The sequence below is a fragment of the Actinia tenebrosa genome, unplaced genomic scaffold (assembly GCF_029948245.1).
Source record: "Actinia tenebrosa isolate PJP-AT-01 unplaced genomic scaffold, QUT_ActTen_1.0 PGA_scaffold7__59_contigs__length_16204524, whole genome shotgun sequence".
Taxonomy (NCBI): domain Eukaryota; kingdom Metazoa; phylum Cnidaria; class Anthozoa; order Actiniaria; family Actiniidae; genus Actinia; species Actinia tenebrosa.
This window is the reverse complement of record NW_028292584.1, coordinates 5,055,147-5,082,718: the sequence shown is the minus strand read 5'-3', so window position 1 is coordinate 5,082,718 and position 27,572 is coordinate 5,055,147. Positions and strand designations below refer to the sequence as shown.

The window sequence follows — 27,572 nt, the reverse complement described above, 5'->3', positions numbered from 1 at the left end:
CTTGGTTACAAAGCAGCTGAACACGCAATTGGGATTATTGAAAGAGATACACCAAGAATAACGTTCATGTATGATGTGGGATGCAGTGGTAGAGAAAAGTCGATAGCAGAGTGTGCTCACCATGGATGGTGGACAATTTATTATCACTGCTCGAATAAATATCTTTCTGGTGTGGTTTGTCAGACAAATGAAGGTAAGAAAGACAAATCTCTACTTTCCTCTGATCATTCAAATATCATCACATCAAAGCAAACCATTTAAATAGATCATTATTTGTTGATCAGACAAAAGTTTTAGTAAACCTCTACTTATTCTCTTCCAAACACTTGTCCAAGTGTCAGTTGTACAATGAACTCAATGATATTGGTACAAATCCACAGATCCTCCACCAGTTCAAGTTCGTTTAGCTGGAGGAAGGTCAGACAATTCTGGTCGACTTGAAGTCAGGTACCATGGTCAGTGGGGCACTGTATGCGATGATGGATGGGACATAAAAGACGCTGAGGTGGTGTGTCGTATGCTTGGTTACCCTGGAGTACAGGAATACCTAACCACCAAATTTACACCCGTCAAGGGTATAATATGGCTGATATACGTTGGTTGTACAGGAAGAGAAACGTCGATTACAGACTGTAGTCACAATGGATGGGGTAATTCGCGTTGTACCCATAGTGAAGACGTTGGAGTGAAGTGTAAGATGGGTACGTTATTGAAAAAAAACAAATGTGTACCGCTTCGAATTTCATGTTCCGTATCTACTGCAAATTAATTCAAGGTCAAATAACAGGTTTTGCTCATTTATATTAAAATTGAACACATGTTCAATTCGATTTTTAAACTGGGCCTTACTTTTGTATTGCCAGTGACTTAATTTTAGTTTTTTTAAACTTTTTTTTTGTTATTGTTAGATATTATTCCCTAAAACTCTGGCGCACCATATCTTTAATATCTTGAAGTGAAAAACAAAAATTCTTTGACTTTTATCTTAATTTTGAAGGCGCAGTTAGACGGACAACACAAGAACCTACAACTACTAAACCATTGCTGACCAAACCACTTACCAGGTTAAGTAAAAATCAGATGCTTCAAATGTTGTGAAAGTAATGTAGCACTTACCTTTTAACACCTCACATTGTGCATCTTTTTAGCAGCGTCACTGAGAAGCCAACAAGAAATAAGAAACAGGCACCTACAACTACTAAACCATTGCTGACCAAACCACTGACCAGGTTAAGGATACATCAGTTGCGTAACTATGTTATGAAAGTTATGTAGCACTTACCTTTTAACACCTCACATTGTGTATATTTTTAGCATCGTCACTGAGAGGCCAACAACAAATAACAAACAGGCACCAACAACTACTAAACCATTGCTGACCAAACCACTGACCAGGTTAAGGAGACATCAGTTGCGTAACTATGTTATGAAAGTTATTTAGCACTTACCTTTTAACACCTCACATTGTGCATCTTTTTAGCATCGTCACTGAGAGGCCAACAACAAATAACAAACAGGCACCAACAACTACTAAACCATTGCTGACCAAACCACTGACCAGGTTAAGGAGACATCAGTTCCGTAACTATGTTATGAAAGTAATGTAGCACTTACCTTTTAACACCTCACATTGTGTATCTTTTTAGCAGCGTCACTGAGAGGCCAACAACAAATAAAAAACTGGCACCTACAACTACTAAACCATTGCTGACCAAACCACTGACCAGGTTAAGGAAAAATCAGATGCTTCAAATGTTATGAAAGTAATGTAGTACTTACTTTTTAACACCTCACAATGTGCATCTTTTTAGCAGCGTCACTGAGAGGCCAACAACAAATAAGAAACACGCACCTACAACTACTAAACCATTGCTGACCAAACCACTGACAAGGTTAAAAGAAAATTAGTTGCGTAAAATGTTATGAAAGTAATGTAGCACTTATCTTTTAACACCTCACATTGTGCATCTTTTTAGCAGCGTCACTGAGAGGCCAACAACAAATAAAAAACAGGCACCTACAACTACTAAACCATTGCTGACCAAACCACTGACCAGGTTAAGGAAAAATCAGATGCTTCAAATGTTGTGAAAGTAATGTAGCACTTACCTTTTAACACCTCACATTGTGCATCTTTTTAGCAGCGTCACTGAGAGGACAGGAACAAATAGGAAACAGGCACCTACAACTACTAAACCATTGCTGACCAAACCACTGACAAGGTTAAAAGAAAATTAGTTGCGTAAAATGTTATGAAAGTTATGTAGCACTTACCTTTTAATACCTCACATTGTGCATCTTTTTAGCAGCGTCACTGAGAGGCCAACAACAAATAAGAAACAGGCACCTACAACTACTAAACCATTGCTGACCAAACCACTGACCAGGTTAAGGAGACATCAGTTCCGTAACTATGTTATGAAAGTAATGTAGCACTTACATTTTAACACCTCACATTGTGTATATTTTTAGCATCGTCACTGAGAGGCCAACAACAAATAAGAAACAGGTGAGTAGTTAACAATGGAAGTAAAATAAGATAAAGATAAAAAAGAGCACGACCCAGTGGCAGATCCAGGATTTCAAAAAGGGAAGCGGTTCCAAAATGGCTGTCGCGCAGAAAAAGCTAGCGTAATAGGCTTTACAAAGAATGGTTTCTAATTAATTTCATTCAACTGAGTGTAAAGAACACGATCAGCTTCACAAAAGGCTGGAACCGCCTTGCTTGAAACCATCATCTGTTTTATTCATCATATTAGTATAGGATAAGGTGCAGTTATTGTCTGCATAAAACGAAGTCTTTGCTGATGAAAAAATAACGTTTTTGTTCTTTAGAAAAATCTTATGTGTTTAATTTACCTTGGTTAATAATGATGGAACATTAAAAAAAAGTTGTTTTTTTTTCATCTTCACATAACATAAAGCGAACTGGAGAGCCTGGCTGCGGTAATTTTACACCGAAAGCGAATTGCTCAAAAGAAGATGATGGTAAGAAAAACATATACATGCAAAACATGTACATAGATATAACCAAGCATACTATAAACGTTTCTATCATAATCAGTTAACCCTTCACAAGAATCTAAAGAATCTAGATTCTTTAGGCTTTTGTCATAATTCTGATGTTCAAATATTTTGATGTCAGAATTTTGTATGCAGTTAAGAAATCTTGAGGGATTCAAGATATTTTAGCTTTGATGGGTTGCTATGGCTGCTAGTGGAGACAAGAGGCGATTTGCTTAGCTAGTTAGACATAGTTATATCGATTCGGTAATCAATGATTTACGAGTAAGCTGTAGAATGTATTGATAACGTAACCAAAGTGGAGTAGAATGATGTCATGGTCCCCGAGGCTGTAGCAGACGTTAATGGCTGTGGATAGTTGGTAAGTACTGAAACACTTTAGTCAACACATGCATTTGGGAAGGTACGTTTTATAATGGGGGAGAGAGGGCTGCAAGATTCGCAGTAAGCTTTTTTTGGATGATTGTATAGGCCTCGCCTTTTATTCAGTAAGAAATATGTGACCCTTTTATAGAGTTAACAAGGAAAAATATTTCGTGAAAAAATAAAAATGTTTGACCTGACAAAAAAGTTATTTTTTTTACTATTGACCCTCCCATCTAAAGCCCAAGACCTCCCCCTATAAAAAAACGTATCTTTCATCTTCAATCTTCTCATTTATACCTTTGTGTGTTAGTTGTCCTATTTATTGATTGATTGCTTCATTCATTAAACAGATTTAACCCTCCATTTCTTTCTTCTTTTTTTTTTCTCCCTCACTCCCATTCGTTCTTTTATTTCATTTTTCATTCATTTATTCAATCGTTCGCTTTTTTTATTCACTCATCCATTTCTTATTTCGCTTTCTTTTTTCATTCGTTTCTTTTTCCACACAGGAAGCCCATCAGTGTAAAGACAACAGTGATGAACTACTAAACCAAAGGTAATAAAAATAATTAACACATTTCAGCAATAATTTAATGAACTACGTACATAACTGACATTTGCTTTTCTTTGTCTTAGATGATGACGTCACAACAGTCGAATTACGTCAACAAAGTGTCCTCAGAATGATGCAGACAGACAGACAGACAGACAGATAAACCTAAAACTAAATAAGCATATTCAAATAGTTAGTTAAATAGTCAAAAGTTAATCTTTAAATGTATATATTACTGAAGTATATAATTATAGATGTGAATATGAATATAAATCAACAACTACAATTGTAGGTACCAATAAAGACACATATAAATACAAAAATATATAAATATACACACCAAAGAATTTCACTCCATCTCCACTACCCCTCCTTCCTCCATAGACAAACTTGCACCCCCTCCCCCTCCGCCATCCATGACGAGGAGGACTGTTCAGGACTTTCTCTCCCCCTCCCCCTCCCCATGACTACTGATATATGCCGAGATGTAATGTTGGTGTAAAATATACCTATTTCTGTATAAACTCCCCTACCCTTCCATAGACAGACTTGTACTCCTCTGTCATCCATGACGAGGACTACTGTTCAGGACTTTCTCCCTCCCCCTCCCCATGACTACTGATATATGCTGATATGTAATGGTGGTGTATATTGTACCTATTCTTATTAAACATTCGCTCTCCAACGATTCAAAAAATTTGTTTCCTTTCACTAGGGCTTCGGAAGACAGCAAGATATTTCGACTAATATCTGTATTAAATTTCCCCTTTTGAGAGATTTTTTGGAAGACTTTTACGGGAATTTAAAGCTCTATTCAATGTTATAAGGCTCTTTATGTTCTGGTATCTTACGTTTTCGTCAACGAGTTGTAAACGCCTCATTTTATCGTGATTACAGTTGTTGTTATGTCTATCGCTTCGGCCATCAGATCACCCAGTATGTTTATGTTAACGTTGTTGTACTTGGTATTAATCTCATTTAAATCCTCAGAAATCTCAGGAAGACCCCGTCCAAATCAAATCCTTTTTCCCAACGAGCCTTTTAAAGTGCTGTAACCATCTTGCCATTGATTATAGCACAATAGGATGCGGATATTTTTCTGCTCTTCAAACACGATACGATTCTTTTCTAAGTATCTGTTGGACGAAATAGGTTTTACCGCCAGTCCACTCTCGCTACCACAAAAAGAAGAACTCAATAGTCTGTTTTCTAATGGTAGCCGAAAGCCTGATATCCAATAGCAGTAGTATAGGGAATGGGGGTTCCAGCGCAATCTCAACACGGGGTAAGACCCGCGTCAAAAATCCATTTACGGACGACCCCCACTCCAAGTGTGGTTGAGGGCAACAGCGCACTTAAATATGTTAGTCTATATATGGAGTGCGAAGAATGTAAAGAGTTTGTTTATGATTTCTGTGTAAAGTGCTTGAAACCCAAGTTTGTACCTACTAAGCCAAATAAGTATATTTGTTGTGGTAAAAAAATGCAAATAGAAGATGACACGTCAGCACAGTGTTACGAGTGTGGTAAGAATATTCGTAATGCCGTACCAAATGCTACCAAAGAGCAATATTACGCCAATGGAGGTCGTAAGAAAACGCCATATAAGAGATTAAAATACTTCAGGGACTGGATGAGTCATATCCAAGGTTTACATCCGATATATTTAAGCGACGAAGTAAAGAAGAAAATCATAGACCACTTAGAAGAGCCAACCCCGCAAAGTCTACGGAAAACGCTGAAAAAATTAAAACTAGGGAAATATTACAAAGCTATTCCCTATCTTTTGTCTGAAATTACCGGTAAGTCTATTCTCGAGGTTTCTGATATGACAAAAGCCGAGTGGATGTTTTGTCGGCTGAATAAGTATATTCCTTATTACCCCGACGTAATTTACGAAATATTTTACAAAATAGACCCCAGCCACCCCCTATTAGAATGGATTCCGAGAAGATAGTGGAATTAGCATAAATCTGACGTTCGATATGTAAATAGAATCCCGTCACGATATTTACTGAGCAAGCTTTCTTTGAAGCTCTTCTTTTGCCTCCTGATAGATCTTTTTGCGAGATTCCTCGGAAAGATCTTTTACGATTGTTTTTTTATTCCTTATGTCCGTCTTTAATTTCTCGTATTTGTCTTCTTCGGCCAGAATAAGCGAGAATTCTACGTCGTCTATCTTTCTGTCACGCAAAGCCTTTGAGACAAGATCGGTAATAGTATTTACTTTAGCCCTAGACAGAGCTATTGTCGTGTCATGCTTGGATATTTTCGTGGATAGCTTTTTCATAATGCCCGTAGCAACAGCCGAAATGATACCACAAGCTGCCCCAACGCCGGCCAAAGGAACTCCAACGATTATTCCCGGCCCAGTAAGCGAAGTAGCAACGCCAGAGCCCGTTAACACAACAGATATGGATCCTGAAGTTATCGCAATCTTATGTAGCGTACTCCGGGCTCTAACGTACTTTTTTCTAACTTTTTCATAGTGTTTTGCCTGCCCTTCCAAGTAAGCCAGGATTAAGTTCGCTTTATTCAGACGAAAGTTTTCGGCGTTTAGTTCATTAGGTGTAGTATAGGGAACATCTGGGTACAACTGAGGTGCTGATGGTATAACATCCATTATATATACTAATGTACGACGCTTTTGGGAATGATATTGAGGAGCAGCCACATCACGACAACCGGGATTACTGGAACTGGAGGGCCTTTAGGAAGATGTTTCCGCATGCAGACCCTAGTAAGTTCGAAAGGAGACCCGATGGGATTTACTATAACGGCTCTAGGATGTACAGCAACGAGGATTTGAAACCTACGCTGGTCGATCAGATAGACAATCAACTGAAGAATTCTGGTTATATCGAACATAAGCCCGTGCAAGGTTGGTCAAAGGAATTATTGCTTGGTACCGGTACTTATCCGATACCCGCGGTTTCATTTGATAAACATCCAAGTTTGGATTTGACATTGAACATGCGGATCTCTAACAAGCATTCCTTTCCGTTAAAGGTGCGAGATATCTTCAAAAACGTTCCCATTAATCATACCACCGCTAAGGAATCTCATGAATGGTTAAGTGGTCCTAACATGCGTTATTGGCCGCAGCAACTAAACTTTGCGGTTTGGTGTGCCACCAGCGGCTGCGGTGTAAGTGCGAAGTTGATGAAGAATTCGATATTTATGTTTCACTTCCACTTTACCGTCCGAAGAATACTGCATGAGATGGGTGTTATTGCGCTGCCGGGAGATGCCGCGTTTTATCCAAGAGATAACAAATACAGCGTGCCGGCCTATAACAGGCTTTGTAAGGAGTTTGGTGTTGTAGGGAAGGATTTCCGATGCACTACGGGCGCTAACAATGGGCTGGGGCATATTTGGGCTTATTGGGGGATTGGTGGGCACGAGCTAAGCGATAAGGAAGTGCATACGCTGCGGTTGCAGTGGGACACTGGGTATCACAAAGAAACTCACGACAGTAGCACCTTCTTTGAACCAAATGCCAAGACCACTAAGGAAGTCAGAGACGGACCTCTGTTCAAAGACGAGGGTGGTAAGTATGCCGGGGCCAATCCACTGATTATTAAGATTACCAACGACGAGCAAACGAAGCAATACTTTAATTTCATACCCCCAGAAGGTAAAGGACTAACCAAAGCCGGCCTTGCCCGTTTGAACCGCAGCATAGAAGCTTACGTGTATTCCATTTTGGGAGCCCAAGTAAACACCCGATCCAGCATAATCGGAAATACGGGCGCCGCAGAAGAAACGCGAGCCGAAGCTTTGATTCTATTCGAAAGTTCGATCTTGGAGGGCGACATTAGCAAGGGCGTACAGCGTTACCAACTAGCCATACAAAATTCTAAGGCCCGACTGGACTATGCAGTAGCCCCGGGTTGTTGGTTGATGCCAAGTAATTTGGTTATCAACGCCAATTCCGTCGTGGGTTACAACAATAAGCTGCAGCGAGCTACTAAGGATATGAAGTTTGGGGTGAATGACGTGAACTCTGACACTCTTAGGAACATTCCTCACTTCGTAGAGAAGCCAAAAAAGTCACACGAAACGAAGCTACCCGTAGTTAAGAAACCATCAAAGAAGGTCCTGCCTGCGATACCTGAGGAATATGACCATAACTTACTAAAGGCCGGCTTAGCAGCTGCAAGCATTGGTCTGAGCTATTATATATGGCGATGAACAACCCCTACGTAGCTGGAGTAGATTGTGTCTATACGACTTACACAGGCGAGAAAAAATACACCCAGGCATCTTGGGTTGATGTCACGGGCATGTCCGTGAATTTGAACTACTCAGGAAAGAAGTTAATCCTTTGTACTATTTGCATTGGCACGAGTAGTCACGCCAACGTCGGCTTTAGGTTCCTGGATGAGAATGGCGTACTGCAGCCTATGAGAAATAAGACAAACAACAGGGAGCCTACGCATTTCTCCGTAGAGCCCAACCCAGCCAACGCCGACAATTTATCAGCTTGGACTTTCCACATGGTTGCCGATTGCCACGGGAAGGTAAAGCTGCAGATAAGAGTAGATGACACCGGGAGTGTTTGCATAAACAGCATAGAAAATCGAAGGGATACTATCTACAATCACAAGACCATTAGCACTCTTACGGTAATGAGTCTATAGAAGGGAATTTATTCCCTGAAATATATGAACCCACACGCGAAGGAAGATTGGTTTCTACATTTTTTGGAGGAGAAGGGCTACTTAGAACAGCATTGGCTTGACACCGGGCTGTGGGTAAAGGTTGGGGGCCTGGGATTGGTCATGTGTACCATTAGCATTTCGACGGGGTATTCGTGTAATGTCGGGTTTAGGATCGTTGATGAGAATAACCATCCATTACTACCCTACAGAAAAAAAGATAACGACAGGAACCCAGCCCATTTCTCGTCGGAACCCCCTCCAAGAAGCGGAGAAGACTTAACGCCGGTAACTTTTCACATGATAGCCAATTGCCAATATGCGAAGTTACAAGTTCTCCCCAACGACGTTGCCTACCTTCGGATAAATGCCGCCCCGTCAAGAAATTCCCCGACGGATGCCACTTGGAATCATAAGCCCATTAGCACCATGAGCGTGCTGCCGCTAGTTCCGCATTATCAAGGCGGCGCGAATACTATCTTTACTTATCCCCAGTCGAGAACGCCTCGGATGCCCGACGACGATAAGCCACCAGTAATACACAAGGATAAGATCAACCCTTCATCTTCTTCAGGAGTACCACCCCAATAGCTACGACTAATATCCAAATGTTATTCCCCACGAACTTTAACAGTTCGCCGCCGGCCCTAAGTGCCAAGGAAACAACCGAACCCAGCAGCCCAGGAAGACCGGCTGCCATCTTTTTTCCCAAGTCCGTTAGTCCCTTACCTAACTTGCTTACGCCCGCGCCCGTTGCCTTAAGTGAGTTAAGGATGACTTCTACTACGCTCGAAATAGCAACCGCAAATGCCAGCGGAATACCATACTTCACCAGAGCTCTTTTTACCTTTTCCTTGGTGGTAAGCCCCAGCTCCTTTTCCAGCTTTTCCTTTTGAGCTCGTAATTCCGCAAGGCGTATTTCAAGTGTTTCTACTTCCTTTTGGGCTGCCTCCCTTTCTTCCTCGGTACGAGTTTGGTCCTCGATTACTTCTTGCTGCCGCTCTATTTGCCCCTCCAGGTCCTCAATGGCCTGATCTCTTTGCCGGATTTGTTCCTCCTTGGTGTTAATTTCAGCCATTAACCGCCGCCTTTCCACCAAAGAGCCAGCTATGGTGGTTTGCAGGTTATCGGTATCGTCTCTAATTAAGTCTAACTCTTGCAGGGCAAGGTTAAGAGCCCTTTGGGTTTGGTTTCTTTCGCGTCGAATTTGGGTTCTTTGGTCTACCAGCTCCCTTATTTCTTGATTTTTAAATTCGACTTCCCTCCTATGTGCGTCGACAAGCCGTTGGTTTTGCTTCATGTATTCCTCCTCCCTTTCTTCCAACGTTTCCCGCAGCGCTTCCGCTGAGGCGCCAGAGCCTTTAGCCTCCTCCAAGTCTCTTTGTGCTTTATCCCTTTCGCGCAGGGCCTGATCCACCTGGTTCCTCATTTCTACCATTCTTTCGTTGCCGAACTTTTTTTCGGTATCGACAATTAGCTGAGTTTGCTTTGCGTATTCTTCCTCCCTTTCTTTTAACGTTTTTTGCAGTTCGATTGCGCGTTTTTCTAGCGCGACCTTTTCGTTCAGGGCTTCCAGCCGTTCTAACATGCTTCTGGTGGCACGCTGAAAGCCCTTTAATCTTGAGACGTCACCCCTAACGTCACCATTCTCATCAAAGAGGGGTTGCGGTTTCGTCCAGCGGTCTTTGTCAGGAAACCTCAGGTCTTGGACGCTTATGAGGACTTTGTTTTCGCGTTCTGTGAGCCTTACGTCGTCAACGTCAAAGTGGGAATAGCGCTGCGTTAGCTCTTGCGTTGCCCACTCTACGGTTTCCCGCGCGGCTGCTTCCGGCTCGCCCATGTTTTGAAGCTCTATGTGCTCACGCGGAAACGTGTACTTGCGTGCTTTGGGATGTCTTAGGGCCTTTGCCATCCTATCCCTTAGGGAATCGTCGACTTGTTGGGTGGGAAGCAGCGGTTCTTCGTCACCGTCGTTAATGTCAGCCTGACCTTCCTCAGTGGTGGGGTCAAAGTCTGGATCCGTTCCTTCTACTTCCATTATATATGATAAGCTCAAAGTTAAGTCCCAACGTATTACCTAAGCAGGTTGGCGGACTGAAAGCAGAACGCACCTTTCACCGGGTCACCTTTACCCCCAGCAGCGCTAAGCCAGGGGAAACGCTGTACGTAGGCGTGCCCCGCCTAACGGATAACCTAGTATTGGTTCCTGGTACCTTGGCTTTAAGGTTTGACCTAGCAATACAACCAACCACCAAGGACAAGCGCTATACCGTCAATAACGTGGGTAGGAACCTCGTTTCTAAGATGAGAATCAAGTTCGCAGGGGAATCCCTCTTGGATTTGAATAGGTACGACCTGTACACCACGTATAAGGATCTGTGGCTAACAGCCTTTGACCGTGCACAAAAGATAGAGCAGGGAATTGGTAGTGTCATTCTGCGTAAGCTTCGCAGCGATACTAACCCCGCGCCTACGGACTCCAGTGGAGCAACCGCAGTAGCAGACGCAACAAGGGTAAAGACCGCCTATGGTAGCAAGTACGTTATCCCTTTGGATTTCGAAGTAATTACGAGTCATGGTGTGTACTACCCCAGGCAGTTATCCGAGTTACAGTTTGAAGTAACCTTGGCGGACACTACGAACGTCATAGGAGGAATGGACAGCGCAATTAGCGGAGCCGTGGATCCCTATTCTATCACCAACTTAGAGCTGCAGTACGAAACGGTATACAGCGAAGAGCTGGCCCGTAGCGCCGGTATGGAATACAGCTCCGGGAAGGCATTCCTTTACGACCACGTAGTAATGTACAAGACGTTTAGCTTCTTGGACAAGACGGATGAGGTTATCAACCAAAGCATTAACCTCCCCCGAAGAAGTCTTACGGGGTTGATGCTGGTGTTTGCCAAACCCTATGAGGCTGGTAAGCGCAACTCCGAGGCCTTCCACAACCCTAACATTACTAACGTAGGGGTCAACATAAACGGAGTCCCAAACAAGGTCTACTCGCAGGGAATAAAGCCCGCAGACGTGTACAGGGAGGCAATGCGCAAGTTTGGCGACCAGGTAAGTCCCGAGGAATTCTTTAAGGATAAATATGCGCTGTGGATTGACATGCGCACCATTAACGACGAAGACCTACATGGTCAGGGTTTACGTCTAGTAAATACGCAGGATGGCATAACATTGGAGATCAAGCGCACCAAGAACGCCAGTGCGGGCGACGGTGATAGGATAAACTGCTACGTCTTCGTCGTGTCTGACGCGCAACTGAGCGTAGAAATGAATCAGCTAAAGAGCGTTGCATATTAATGTTAAAATATTTCTTAAATATACAATGCTTCGCGTATTTGAAAACAACGACACCAAACTGCAATGCATAGTGCAAGGCGAAACTTTGTACTTCAAAGCAAAGGAGGTGGCTTTGGCGTTGGGCTATGAGCGCCCTAGAGATGCAATTAGAGCACACGTATCTGAGAAATACCAGAAAAAATGGGTTGATCTACAAGGGGCTGCGAATCACCGCTCCTTTACTACGCAACCAAATGCCGTGTTTATATCCGAACCTGGTTTGTACGAACTGATATTTAGCTCCAAACTACCCAAAGCTGTGGAGTTTCGTGATTGGGTCTTTGAGGAAGTCCTACCCGCGCTAAGGAAAACGGGTAAATATGCAATAGAAAGGCGGTTTGGCGGCCCAAACAAGTTAGTATTCAAGATCGAAAATGAAGCCGACCTACACGCGAAGGTCGTCGACTACACACGTAGGTTTTACCCCGATTTCATCATAGCGCCGGGTCTTGGCGAACTTCAAGATTCAGACAGCAAGCGAATAACCTGCTGGCGAAAAGGCTACCAAGCCGGTCAACCCGACCTTTTAATCCTAAATGCGCATAAAAAATACCGCGGGTTGTGTATTGAGTTGAAAACCCCAAAAGGAAACGGCGTCTTATCCGCGAAGCAATCTAAGAAAATCTCACAGCTTGACGTAAATGGTTACCTAACGATGGTTAGCAACGATTACGACATTATCTGCCGTGCCCTGATGGATTACGCGGACGGCATTCGTATTCCCTGTAAGGGCTGTGTAAAGCGGTTTAAGTCCTACGCCACTTTGAAAACGCACCTAAAGATATTCCATAGGTATAATGAAGCTCAGCTTGACTCACTGGCGTGATCTTGTCCACGGTAAAGCATATGAAATAAAAAATTACGTCGTCTTCGAAGACATCGACCGTTTACGGTTAGTCCTCAAAGACTTAGAAGGCAAGGAATATTCCCTTTGGGCGCCGGATTGCGTGCGGTACGTAATTCAGGGCGAGGAATTCACCCACTTACGCAGCTATGGTAAGGTAAATGGCCGATGGAAGTTTGACATTGAAAGAAGAGTCACTCCATCTCCTCTTTGTAGTTAAGCGCCCGCTGCGCTTTAGGATCCGCGGAGCACCAATGCCCCACGAAGGATCCTTCGGAGAATACCCTGTCGCAATGAAGGCAGGTGTATTTTTTACGCGGTTTGGGTATCGGTATGCAGTCGGCAGGTAGTTCGCACGTAATACAGTCCATATATTGAAAGGGTAATTAGAATGCCTCCCAGAAAGGCAGCTGCGTAGGCTAGCATATATCCTACAACCTTCCTTAAAAGGGGTTCCTATTATTCTTGTTGTTTTGTTAACAAACAACAATAAAAATAAGATCAGGATTTGAGACTCTTTGCGCAAACCCTGCTTTAACTATTAAAGGCCCAAGAAATGCTATTGCGTATCGTCTCAGAATGTTGACGTTTAGGTTAAATCTTTGTTAAGACACCCCGGAAACTATTTCAAAGAGTGTCTCAGAATGTTGACAATAAGGTTAAATCTTTGTTAAGTATGTGTGGAAACTACCTAAAAGGTGTCTCAGAATGTTGACGTTTAGGTTAAATCTTTGTTAAGGATGCGTATCATATATTTCAAAAGTGTCTCAGAATGTTGACGTTTAGGTTAAATCTTTGTTAAGGCAGTTGAAGATATGTTCCTCTTCTCTGATGCAACCACAACGATCGCACTCCTGCCTCCAATACTCCCTTTTAGTCCACGGAACGCCTTCGGCGCGTTCAAAAGAGGGGAAAGTACGGACTATCTTCTTATGGTAATCTATGCGATTCCTTAAGTAATCCTCTTTATGCGGGCAGCGACTCATCATATCCGCACATTGGTAACAATCCACGCCTTCCAAGTCGTAAGCGCGGGAGAGAAACCTATAATTCACTTCATGCGTTCTCCGGTGCGTCTGTAAACGTTGACGACTACTAAGTATCTTATTACAGAAACTACACTGTCTGGTTCGATTACAGACGCCCCTTTTCAGATGCTGCTGCATTTCGAAGGGGTTGTGGAATTCCTTATTACAGTCCTTACAAAGCCCACAAATGCGTTTATCCTGATGTTGTTGCATCTTTTGAACGGTGCTGAATTCCTTACCGCAATCCTTACAAGCGCGGCTAAGGGGTTTCTTTGTACAAACGCCGCGACGAACGTGGTATTGAAGTCTTTGTTTGGTGCTGAACACCTTCTTACACAACAAGCAGTCCATATATACTTAACAATATCTTAGCCTCCATTTAACATCCTTAACAAAGATTTAACCTTATTGTCAACATTCTGAGACACTTTTTAAATAGTTTCCAGGCATCCTTAACAAAGATTTAACCTAAACGTCAACATTCTGAGACACTCTTTGAAATAGTTTCCATATATACTTAACAAAGATTTAACCTTATTGTCAACATTCTACGGGGGATATCGCATGAAGTCCTTAACGGACTCCTTAGCCCAGCCCGCCATCGTCAAGAGCGCACCAAACCTTTCTGCGCGCTTCAGACCGCACATTTCATCGTACAATTCCTGCACGCGCTCTTTTAACCGATCGATCTCCTCCCTTTGCATTTCTATGGTGTCTCTTTTATCTTTTGCGTCGGTGGCAATCCTTCTTACTGCGTCCACTGGGTCCATCGTATATATAATGGATCCGAACCATATTCCCTGCAATGCTCTGATAGTAGGACCCACCGGCTGCGGAAAGACCCAATTCGTAGTGGAGCAGCTATTAGGACCCTTTAGATACCGCTTCGACTATATCGTGCTACTTTGTCCCACCTACGTGAATAACCGCACCTGGACGGGCATAGGAGTGAAAGACGACGACTTCTTCGTAGATATCTTAGACCCTAACGAGTTATCCAGCCATCTTAAGTTCTGGCATAAGCAATTCCCTAAAGATACACAGACTTTACTCATATTGGATGACATCACCTGCGGGGACGACGTAAAAAGGCGAACTTCCGAATTAGTGAAGCTCGCCTTTAGCGGCAGGCATGACAATATTAGCGTTTGGTTGCTCTCGCAGCAGCTTACCAGCGTCTCTAAGCCTTTTAGGGAAAACATAGGCTCCCTGGTCGTATTCTATACTCCAAGTAAGTCAGACCTGGAAACCATCTTAAGCGACTACGGCGGCGAGATATCCAAGGAACAGTTGCACGAATACATGCGGCACCTAAAAACGCACCAACATTCCAAGATGATCTTCTCTTTGAGGTTTCCGTATTCCATAAAGATCTGCGATCTTTAAAGTCTTTGATTCCTAATGTATATGGATATTGAGCAGCTCTTAGATGAAGTCCCCACGCAGTTAGATGAAAGTAACCTCAAGGAACAACTTAACATCCTTGTGTCTTCGGGGAAGTGTAAAGAAATGATAGGCAAGGAACTTACCCATGAGCAGGTTAATAAGCTGTCGGAAGAGGAAGTCAAGAAGTTCCATAAGAGGTACGAGGCCGCCCTTGCAAGTAAGACCACGGACGCCGTAGCAGACTCAGCCATTAAGCTGGCCACCAAGCTTCTCGGACTTGCGCTGCCCATAGACGACGTGGAGCAACTGCGGAAGGACATAAGCGAGGACTATGTCATATCCCAAGAACTTAAGATAACCTGTGGGTGGTTGTCTTTGAAGTGCGGTAAGTTAATGGCAGTCGCCTCTGCGGCACTTCACATAGCTCAGCACGTCGACTTGAAGGAGGTACTGGTGTCTTGGAAGGACTTCAAGAAGGACAGAGAAGTCGAAAAGGTCTTCCAGGCAGCACTTGCTGAGGTACCTGATCAAGTTGCCTCAAGTACTTAGTCAAGTCGTTGTCAAGTCACCTCAAGTACTTAGTCAAGTCATTGCCAAGTCATTGTCAAGTCGTCATCAAGTTACTTGTCAAGTCCTTCAAGTCCCTTAATATAAGATGAGTGGCACCGAAGAACAACCACCCGTAGAAGATACCAAGATTACCAAGGCTAAATCTCCGGGCAGAGTCGCTGCCGGAAAGAAGCTCGCGGAGTTGAATAAAAAGAACAAAGCAAAGAAAGAAGAAAAGGTGGAGGAAAAAGAAGAGGAATCCTTTATTAATCCGGGATACGTCATTGGCGCGTTAGGAGTCGCTATAGCAGCAGGCAGCCTCTACTTACAATGGCGGGCTACGAAGCCAAAAGTAAAGTGGGAGGCCGCAACATATCACGCACCTGTGGAGGTTAGAAAAAGTAAGATCCCTGAAATGGAGTAGATTTATCACCCGCGGCGACCTAGATTTTCCTTCTCGCTTTGTAATATAATGTCGACCGCGTTGTTAAAAACTGTTGAAGAAGCAGCTATCATTACTTCCATCGTTGCGGGTATTGGTTGGGTTGGTAAGAAAGTGCTCAAAGAAGACTTTACTGAAGACCCAAGCAAGAGCTTCGCTAATTTTGCTAAAATGACCGCTGCCGTAGGCGGGGCTATCATGGTAAAGGATTACCTACGGAAGGAAAAGTACCTACCTACGGTGTGATTTTCTAATATATAATGGCTAGCGTGGTCGCAGGTGGAGTTATTGCAGCCTTAGCATTCACTGGAGCTAATTATGGTGGTCAATATTTGGATAGATTAGTTAGAGGTGATCGCAGCGGAGATTTGGCCGCCGAAAGGAAGAGACACGACTTAGCGCTGGAGAAATATCAGCGAGACGTGGCAGCTTGGAATGAAAAAAGACAAGCTTACAGGGATTGGTTGGATAAGAACTACCAAGAAAAGATGCAGGCGGATAAGAACTTCGAAAACACAGACTACGCCTTTAAGCTTTATGCGCAAGCACACCCCGCGGCATTAACGGGGTTGAAAAGGCCTCAGTTCAAGAATTACTACCAGCCTTCTAAGAAACAAAAAGACAATGAATTGGTCTTTGTAGGAGTCGCAGGGCTGGCGGGAGGCGTAGCTTTGGCGTATCTGCTCTAACGAAGGGGACTTGTCCCCTGTAATATATGATCGTCTTTTTGGAAAGCGATAAAAATAACTTTACCACTTATTTAAATCCCCCCATTAAAGCCCATAAGGTTCGGCTCATAAGTTGCTCTTTGTACAATTCTTGGTATAACCTGATTAGGGGCATAGTCACTGAGCATACAGGAGGATCTAACTATCAAGCCGTATTGCTGCCCGATGGACATTATACACCAATCACACTGGCCAAGGAATTAGCAAAACACGGTTATACTCTCACCACAGGATTGCCGCACGAAATGACCCTCAAACATAATATGTCAAATTATTCAATGACTTTTGGAAAGTCTGACCCATTGGGATCTTTATTATATGCCTCAGGCAAGACGATTACCAACACAGCCATACCTGTGAAATGGAAAGTCGCATCCTCTTACGAAGTCTATTGCGACTTGGTCCATAGTTACAACAATGGAGAAAAGTCTTCTCTTATGTCTAAGTTCCTGCCCAAAGGTAATCCATTCGATCTGGTAGAATACACTCCCATTTCTTTGAGCTATGACTTGTCTAATTTGGTAGAAAGCATAAACATCACCATTAAGGTGGACGGAAAGACGGTGGATTTTAACGGACGCAAGATCAATCTTGTCCTATCCTTCGCTTGAATCAAGCGAAGCGCGATTCTATTCATATAATGGGCCGCGTAGAGGACAAACTCAAAAGGATTTACTATGGGCCTGAAGGCTATTGGAAAGGAGCGTCGGCCATCAAGAAACTCGCGACCGCGGCCAGGGTATCAGATGAAACGGCTAAGAACTGGCTAAGAAAACAAACCCTCTGGCAGGTTTATCTTCCCGTGCCTAAGTACATTCCCAGGCCCAGCTTTACCGTAAATACCCCTAATGAAGTTCATCAGGCGGATTTGCTTTTCTTACCGCACGATAAGGTGAGAAAAAAGACCTATAGATACGCTTTGACCGTAGTTGATATCGCAAGCAGATACAAGGACGCCGAACCCATAACCAGCAAGGATTCTGGAGAAGTCGCAGAAGCCCTAGGTAGGATTTATAAGCGCGTCTTGAAATGGCCTAAGCTGCTGCAAGTGGATGCGGGGACAGAGTTCATGGGCGTGGTTACTAAGACCCTGAAAGACCACGACACTAAGATTAGGAGAGCTGAAGCTGAGTACCACAGGGGTCAGAGCATCGTCGAAAGATTCAATAAGACCCTGGCTGAGCGTCTCTTTGGATACCAATATTGGAAAGAGCTGGAAGATCCCTCCAAACGCAACAGGGAATGGACTCAGAGGCTCCCCCAGGTCGTCGCGGCTTTGAACAACGAGGCGGCCAGGGCTACGGGAATAAAACCCAAGGATGCTATGAAGAAGAAACACGTGGAACACAAGTCCTACGTCAGAAGTTCGAGGGCGGTCTTCCCCCATGAAAAAAAATTAGGTAATGTCACAGTCCGATATCTCTACGGACCGGGTGAATTAGAAGGAGGATCCAAAAGAGCTACGGATCCTAATTGGTCTTTGGAAACTTACCAGATCCGAAGCGTAATAGCTAAGAAGGGTCAGCCCATCTTGTATTATCTTCACGATGGCCCCACACGTGGGTTCGTCATGGAAGAACTGCTTATCGTGTGATGTCCGAATGCTATCGTATGCACTCCGTCATCACACATCCATCGCTTACCAGTCAAATGCAGACAGCGACACCTTCTCCTGCGTGACGTTATGTATCTGATGACCATAGCTGCGCAGGCTGTTCATCTTATGCCGCTGTTCCTTACGTGTTCGTAATACGTTGAGGTAGGACTCGTGCGTAATGTCCTTCTTAACCACGTACTTTTTTACGCCTTTAGCTTTCTTTTCTACGCCGTCTAACTTTAGCACGCTGTACATCTTTGGTTTCAGACCCACGTACTCTACTATGGGTTTTCCTAACATTTCGTCTTTCATCTTCCCAATTACCTTCTTATTCTTCGCAGAGTAAAGGAAGTGCTCCTTCGGGTAACCGCTGGTGTCGTACTCGTCTATGTCGGGGAGGCAGTCTTTGTAAACGTCTTCCGTTTGCACTTCTAGAATTAGGGAGTCGGTGTCTGTGTACAGGAGGCGACAGCGGTCTCCGTACTTTGGCTTAAGCTTATCGTAGTAGAACTCATACATAAGCAGCTTCGATAGATCCAGCACCGTAAAGCCTGTGTAAACGGGCTTGTTTAGTAAGAGGTTTGCCCTTTTCATGTGAATCACGTAGAAGTTCAGCATTTCTACGTATCTAACGAAGCCTGGCTGTGACACGTATGCTTCTGCTTCCTCTTTGGTGCTGACTATTTTTACGCTTACGCGCTTGCGGATGTTCTCCATTGTCTTTCCGAACACGCTGTTGTTCATCAGTTTGAAGAGGTTTTTCTCGAAGTCATTTTTCGCTGCGGTACGCTTTTGCGTGTTAAAGTCAATGTAGGGGCGCATCCAGGGTTCCTGCGTGAATTTTAGGACTCTGTGGATCTTCTCTACGCGCATTCCGTGTCGCACGTAGAACTGCAGGTTGCGGTAATGTACCACATACTTCTTCTTATCCATCAGGTTCATAGTTAGTTTCCTGTACGGTTTGTAACCAGGGCACATTTGCTTTTGCAGTGGACTTAGCTGCTTAAATGGTATCTCTATCGCTTCTGGTGCTAAGGGGAACTCATTGTGTTCGTCGTGCAGGCGCTCTGGGTACTCCAGATCCACTTCTAAAACGTAACCCTTGTCTTCCTCCTTTCCTACCTGCATGTAGAAGTCTATCGGCTTCACTGGATCCCATTCGAAGTCTCTCACAGGTAGGTACTGTGACATTGCCCAACCATAAAGGTTATTCGCATCCAGGTAGTAAATGTATGTGGTTGGTTTCTCTGGGTCGTGCTCTACTAAGGGGTTGTTTGCGCGGGCGTAACGTCGGCTGGGCCCGCATACGCCGCCACGAATACCGTCTTCCATAAACCGATACATGTCGTATTCCGTTAGGAGATCCAACTGCGCATTTGTCTTCTTTAACAAAGCACTCCAGCTGAGCCCAGGAGCCGTGTAGAAATTAGCGGGATCCAATCCGTAATATTCCATAGCCATCTTTCTGAAGCTTTGGAAAACATCTGCAAGCAGCACTACGTCAGACCTTAGGTAGATGTCGTGGTAGTCCCCCATGTTCTCACAGGAGTACTTTTCCCACACGTCTAACGCATGCTGGTACTCCTCATCCTTTATACCGGACTCGTTTAGGGTGCTGTAGAAGCGATCTTTGGGTGGTAGGGACTCTTTGAATCGATCCCAGGAATCCATGTATTCGTATGGGTAGACTCCTTTCCTTTCCGCGCCATATTGACTGGAAATGGGAAAGTTGGTGTTATACTTTACGAGGTTTGCTAAGGAGTCCGCCATAAACTGCTGCGAATCTAAGAACTTTAGCTTACCCACAGTTACGGACATGTAGCGCTCTTTGTTGTTGGGTATGCATTTGACGTCGGATCCGTCTGTTCCTTGTAGTAGCAAATGGGAGTCGTAACCGCGGAGGTTGTGAAAGAACACCGGAATCTCCATGTCTGGATTTACTTTGAAGTTTATATTGCGTTTCCAGTGAGCCGCTCCTCTGTATTTACCCGTGATGTGGCAGTGATCCCTAACCTTATCCACATAGAAATCCTCAACAAATGCTTTGTGGCAGTGAATGCAGTGCGTGGAGGGCTTTCCCGGCTTCTCACCTTTCTTAGCATACTTCCCGCATTTAAAATGAGCTTTCTCCTAGATACTTTCCATCTTCATCCCACGCTTTCTTGGCTCGTCTTCCAAACTGAAGAAGCGTATGTTGACAAATGTGGCATTTTTTTGCCTTGTTAAAAGCCTCCTGGTTCTCTTTGGTAAATTCCATCTTCTTTGGACGTCTTAATTGTTCTCTAATCTCCCCCTCCTCTTCTCGCAATGCTTCTAGAAACTCATTAGCTGCGTTCTTACCTCGGTAAATCACAGGAGGGTTTGCTTTACCGTCTGATCTGACTACTATGTAACCAAAGGAGCAGATCTCGTGTAATCCTACCTTATTCGTGGCACCACGTTTCTGCTCTTCCTTAGTTATCAACGCTTCGAAGTCTGCATATATCACGTAAGGCACTTGCATCTGCTTTTGATGGTCTGCGTATGAAAGCTCTTTGTTGGTGGGTATCTGGATCCGTTGCGCCACTTCTTCGACTCCGCGGCAGATCTCATCGTGTTTCTTTAGGGCATTTAAGGATGTAAATGACAGCAAGCAGCAGTCACAGAAGTACTTTTTGCCTTTGTGCTTAGTATGTCTGTAGAATAGTCTGCTAATGTGTTTAACCCATGAGTAGTGTCCGCCGTGGTAGAATAAATGTACGCGCTCTCCTTTACTTTTTGACAGAACTAACGGTACTATCGTCTGCTCTCTGACTCCGTAAACGTTAATTGCTAGATCGTTTATTTCCTCAAATATGGGGATGTCTATCAACTGCATGGGAAATTCCACACCATCCCACTCTAAATCATCTGTGGGATACTTACTTGTCCTACAGGGATCCTTCTCTGCTGGATACAGTGCAGACCTGATTGCCCACATAAAGCATCGATTGTCTTCATTCTTCACGTTTACAATAGCCTTCTTCCTTTCTACCCACGTTGGTAGCGGTACGTAACTCCCCCCTCGTATGGGTACGTACCTGGCTATACTTATCTCTATTCCTTCAACCTCCTCTACTGTCCAACCCGATCCTTCTTTCGTGTAGTTAGACAGCGACTCCATTATTGCTTCTAAGGCTTCACTGAGTGACCTATCCAGATTCGTGGATTCTAATATCACTAACGACTTTGATCGCAACATTGCTGTCGTCATTACCTCGTCTTTTGACAAACTTACTTCTACCATTATGCTCGCTTTCAGGGCTCCTAATTCTTCTATACCTTTTCGGAGAGTCCTTTTAACCTTCCTTTCTGACTGACGCCAAAACTGTCTAACGTCAATCTCACCGTTACCGGGTATTGACACCGTGCTGAAGTTGCTTTGGGATTCCATCTATATAATAGGAAATATTTTATACCTAATACCAAGCACTTTTTAGGTCGTCGTAGTCGTACTCACAGTCCTGACAATGCCAAAACAATTTAACCTTAGTCTCAAACTTCTTACCACATCCACAATCATAACTGCTCATACACTTCGTCTTCATTTTCAAATGCTTTTTCAAATCCGCTTCTTTCTTAAAAGTTCTCTTACATTCTTCGCACTCCATATATAGACTAACATATTTAAGTGCGCTGTTGCCCTCAACCACACTTGGAGGGGGGGTCGTCCGTAAATGGATTTTTGACGCGGGTCTTACCCCGTGTTGAGATTGCGCTGGAACCCCCATTCCCTATACTACTCTCCACTCTCCCACAACTTTTAAATTTGTGTGATATCCAAGGAATGAGCTGCATTCGGTCTGTTGCCTTTGCTTTTAGCTTTGAGGTCTTTTTTCTTGATGCTAGTTTTTCTTGAGATCTTCATCTTCGCCTATATCAAACTTTTCTCCTGTTTTTCTTTCTAGAAAATATCGCCTCAAACCATTCTTATAGGTTTGTAGTGTAGATGCCGGTTCGTATTCCTCCCCAACTCGGTCTTTCTTGGTGTCTCTTAGTTTTGTTTACATCTGACAAGTTTACATTTTTATTGTATCGTTCACGATACCATGCTTCAAAGCGGCGAATGGCCACTTCAGTCCCTCTTTTGGTATTTGTAGAAGTGCGTTTGTTTTACTTCAAATTCTTCATTTTCATCATCCTCTAGAACATACGACAATACTAGATTTTCGCTTTTTGTCGCCCATTAATTCATAAAGCTCTGAACAAAATAGCTCCCTCTTACTTAAGTGATCTTGTCAAACCTTATGTTCCCGCTCGAGTTTTTAGATCTTCCTCTTCAAATTTATTAGCCACGCGCGAAGTCTTACAAACTTAGGAGATCCTTGTGCTGCCCCTGAATTGTAGAATTCTCTCCCTCCAAGTTTAAGAGCTTGCACTTCTATTTCAATTTTTAAAAGAGAAGTAAAAACCTGGTAAACAAGCTTTTCTTAATTAATTAAAGTCATATTATTTTAATAAAGTTTATATCAATTGATATTAGTTTATATTTGCAATTTGAATGTTTACAATATGTTGTGAAATGTTTAATATTATTGTTGAGTATGTTTATATCAGTGTTTCAAATAAATATGATATGGTATTTGATATGGTATTTGAAGGCTTTGAACCGGAAGGAGTAGTAATTTGAGATGATATTTGAAAATTTGGAAGCTCCAAGTCGTCCTCAATCCAAGTTGTTAGATCTTAATAGCCGGTAACGAGTTTTTGGTGTAGTTTTCTTTGTCCTATATCTGTTTGTATAAGTGCTCTATAGCTTTTGTTTCACTCGTTTCAGTCTAAGTATTTTCGTCATTGTTAGCCTAGTCCATTAGGAGTTTTTGTATGCTTTATATACGCCCTCTATGCTAATACTGAGTTAGTTGGTGCTCGCAGTTCGTCCCTTCGTACACAAATGTAAGTTATTCGTTTTCATTATTTCTTATCGTTTTTGCAGTTTAATGTTTCGTATTGTGTTTTTTCTTATTTGTTATATCATATTTACTAAGTTACTTATCTATTTGTAGTCTTTACCTTATGCTATGCGTACGAGTTTAGAATAAAAGAATCAAGTATGGGACATGTAGTACCTAACCCAACATATATAGAGGATATTACATAGGCGCGCGGAGATACGAAATTTATCTTCGAGTGTTGAAAAGATCTCTCACAAGTGAGCGCAGCGAACGAGTGAGATATTTTCAACACGAGAAGATAAATTTCGTATCTCCAAGCGCCCATGTAATATTCTGTTTATTATATAATTATCAATGGAGTATGTTTTGGCTTTTTCAGGCAATTATTTCCGTGTATTTTTGAATAGTCATCGCAATGGTGTTATCTTCACACGTGAAAATAACATGTTATTTTCACGTGTGAAGATATCAATTTTTCGAAATAGAGAAAAATAGATATTTCATTGGTAATTATATAATAAAAATGTTTATTATATAATTACCAATGAAATATCTATTTTTCTCTATTTCGAAAAATTGATATCTTCACACGTGAAAATAACATGTTATTTTCACGTGTGAAAATAACACCATTGCGATGGCTATTCGAAAATACACGAAAAGAATTGCCTGAAAAAGCCAAAACATACTTTCATTGATAATTATATAATAAACAGAATATTACATGGGCGCTTGGAGATACGAAATTTATCTTCTCGTGTTGAAAATCTCTCACTCGTTCGCTGCGCTCACTTGTGAGAGATCTTTTCAACACTCGAAGATAAATTTCGTATCTCCGCGCGCCCATGTAATATCCTCTATTTATTTCATACGTACTAAGATTTATCCACGATAAAAAGCCCGCGTAAAATTCGTACCAAATATGCATTCAACCAATCAGAAAAGAGAACGACTATTTTTCACTCTCGTTCGTCCAATCAGAAGCGTGAACGATTGTGCTTCATTTTGGCATCCGAAATATCAATCAAAAGATACTCAGCGAGCGCGAGTTTGCACTTGAATGACAAACATGGCGGAGGAAATGCCGAGATTTGCACTCTTAGAAGGAACGGTAGACGACTTTATCTATGAACAAGAAAACAAAAACACACAAGCTAAGACCAACAGAGATGTAAAATTGCTTAAAGTATTTCTTCAATCCAAGAAAGAGCACAGGGAAGTTGAAAACATTCCTCCAGCTGATCTCAATGAGTTGCTTAGCGAGTTCATACTTACCGTTCGTACAGTAGAGGGAAAAAATTATGAGCCAACGTCCCTCCGAGGCATGATTGCTAGCTTTGAAAGATTTTTAAAGCGCAAAAACTACCAAGTCAGTATTATCAACGATTTGGCATTTGAAAAAACCCGTAAAACCCTGCAGTGTAAGCAAAAAGAGCTAAAGAAACGAGGCAAAGGTAATAAGCCAAATGCATCAGTGGCATTGACAGAAGATGAGATGAAAGTCCTCTATGAAAAAGGTCTCCTTGGAATTTCAAGTCCTGAGGCGCTTCTTAACTCTCTTTGGCTGAACAATACTCTTCATTTCGGACTTCGTGGGATTCAGGAACATCACAGTATGTGCTGGGGCGATGTGACTTTGAACAAAACAGCGGGTGGCGTCGAGTATCTAGAAGACAACGAAAGGCAAACGAAAACACGTACCGGCGCAAACGCAACTGATGTCAGGCCGTTTCCACCAAAAATGTTCGCCACGGATGGCAGTGAAAAAGATCCCGTCAAAGTTTACAAACTGTTTGCACAGAAAAGGCCCGGTAATACGAAAGAACGAGACAGTCCTTTTTATTTGGCCGTAAATAACGTTCAAAAGCAACAAGGTGGGTGTAAACAAACTGGGCGGGTTGATGAAAGAGATGGCAGAAAAAGCTGGCATAGAAAATCCTAAACTTAGAAATCATAGTGGAAGAAAAACTATGGTTCAAACATTAAGCGACAACGGAGTTCCACAGGCCCATATAGCACAGCTTTCCGGCCAAAAAAATCTAAAAAGTATAGAAAATTACAGTTCGCTTTCTACAAAACAACAACAATCCATGTCGAATATGCTGGCAAATATATCCAACGAAAAAGTTTTGAGCCTGCCAAACGCAACTTCCGTCCAAAATCCAATTGAAAATGCTGGATTTAGTTCCCTAGCACAGCCTCAGCAATCTAGCAGCAATACAGGTCAACAGTCAGTAGCATTATTTAGTGGAGCCGTTATCCAAGGAGGACAGTTTTCAATCACAATAAACACTCTGAATCAATCGCCAACCATACCATCCCAAGAAATCCGTCCACAGAAAAGAATTCGTGTATTATATAGCAGTTCTGATGAAGATTAAGGACGGTGCCTACTAATTGAGAATCAATTATTTTTTTAAATGACTATGTGAATTATTTTAACCTATCAAAGGGTTGTCAATTCTGGTTAAAAAAGTAGGGGTCACCATGCATTTAAAAGAAATAATAAAGCTTAAAAATCGTTAAAAAGTGATGACGTCATGATTTTACTGGCACCAGGAAAAAAAAAAATTTCAAAAGATTTTGAGAAATTTCTAATTTAAATCGTCCTAAATGACTGACACTTTGTTTTTTTACTAAAATATTCCCAATTCTACCATTACTTTAACAGTTGGCTATAATATATATAATTTTTTAGCTTCGTGCTCCCTATTTTCGATCAGTAGGTACATAAAGATTGTGTCCATATTCTTTTCAAAACCAATTATTTTTTATAAATTTCATTTCACGAGGCTAATTTAGCATTACTCTATCATTTAAACGAAGAAAAAATAGGGGTATCCAGGCGTTTTTAAGAGATACGAATTTTTAAAGAACATTATTAGGGATAAATCTGATGCCGAATGCGTGACAAGCGTTACACAGCACAAAAAACGGCGTGACAAACTCTGTTTTCGGCGCGTTTGCACGTCAAGCTAAACATGCTGCTTCCTGCCATGCAAGCAAAAAACACAGAGAAAAACTCGATATTTATAAGCTTTATAGTTCCAGGAAGACTATTGGGTTTGAAGTGAAGTTACTATTGACTTTTTACTTAACAGCAGAAAGGAATTTCTGAAATATTTGGTACGTAATAAGATGATTTTTTAGATTGAGAACTCCAAAATAAAAGAATTTCATGATGAAGGTGTTTAGCGACCAAAAAAAGATTTTCAAAACAATAAATACACACCTAGATATTAATAAATGGTAAATTTTCAATTTCATATGTATTTCTTGTTTGTTTTTATTCAAATTTTATAGGATTAAATCTAAACAAACGGTAAAAAGCTTTATTATTGAAAGGATTTGGTTTTTTAGAACTATGAGTCTGTCATTTGTTCACTGAAACTTGCCCAAAAAACCTTATGATTCTTTGTCGATAATACTTAAACCTTAGCAAATTATCTCTTTAACAAGCCTGGGTTATTTAAGATCGTTTTCTGTTTAACTTTTATTGAAAATAAACGTTTTGTTTCGTGCAATTCGAGTAATAAATTTTGAAATTCCTCGAATGTAGATGCGCAGTACGTGTGCGCGTGGACAATAGTAGGCACCGTCCTTAAATTGAACAAATTGATTCTACTTTGTGTCTGTTATTTTTACATCAAGATTTAAGCTAGCTTTTAGTCTGTTGTAAACAAGTTTTCACTTGAAGCTCGTATATAGACTTCATTTTCAAACTTGAGAAATTATAATTTCAAGGACACTTCATAAATAAATTAAATTTATCTATATTTATCTATTTATTTATGTATAAATATTTACTTTATTTCATTTGTTTGCTTCATTCGTTTATTCTAATTAAATTGTTAAACAGAAATTGTCGTATTTTTGCATAATGTCAGTGTGTGTTATTGCACTCGAATGGCTTCCTGCCTGCGGCGCGGCCGTAGATGCACGTACATAAAAACCCAGAAAATCTTAGTATGTATGAAATAAAAAAATTACACCACGAAAAGTGCCTGACTGATTTTTATTCACTCGTTGCTACGCACCAAAAAAACTCACTCGTTCGCTGCGCTCACTCGTTCGTTTTTTGGTGCTGCGCAACTCGTGAATAAAAATCGTTCGTGGCACTTTTCGTGGAGTAA

At 42.1% G+C, this 27,572-nt stretch overlaps 1 protein-coding gene and 1 pseudogene across 1 annotated transcript in view; both read left to right on the top strand.

Annotated features, from left to right (window-relative positions):
• LOC116287634 (scavenger receptor cysteine-rich domain superfamily protein-like) overlaps positions 1–27,572 on the top strand; it is an 89,764-nt gene that overhangs the window by 1,004 nt on the left and 61,188 nt on the right. The gene's annotated exons all lie outside the window — the stretch shown is intronic.
• LOC148905393 (uncharacterized protein KIAA1958-like) lies at positions 24,309–25,820 on the top strand (annotated as a pseudogene).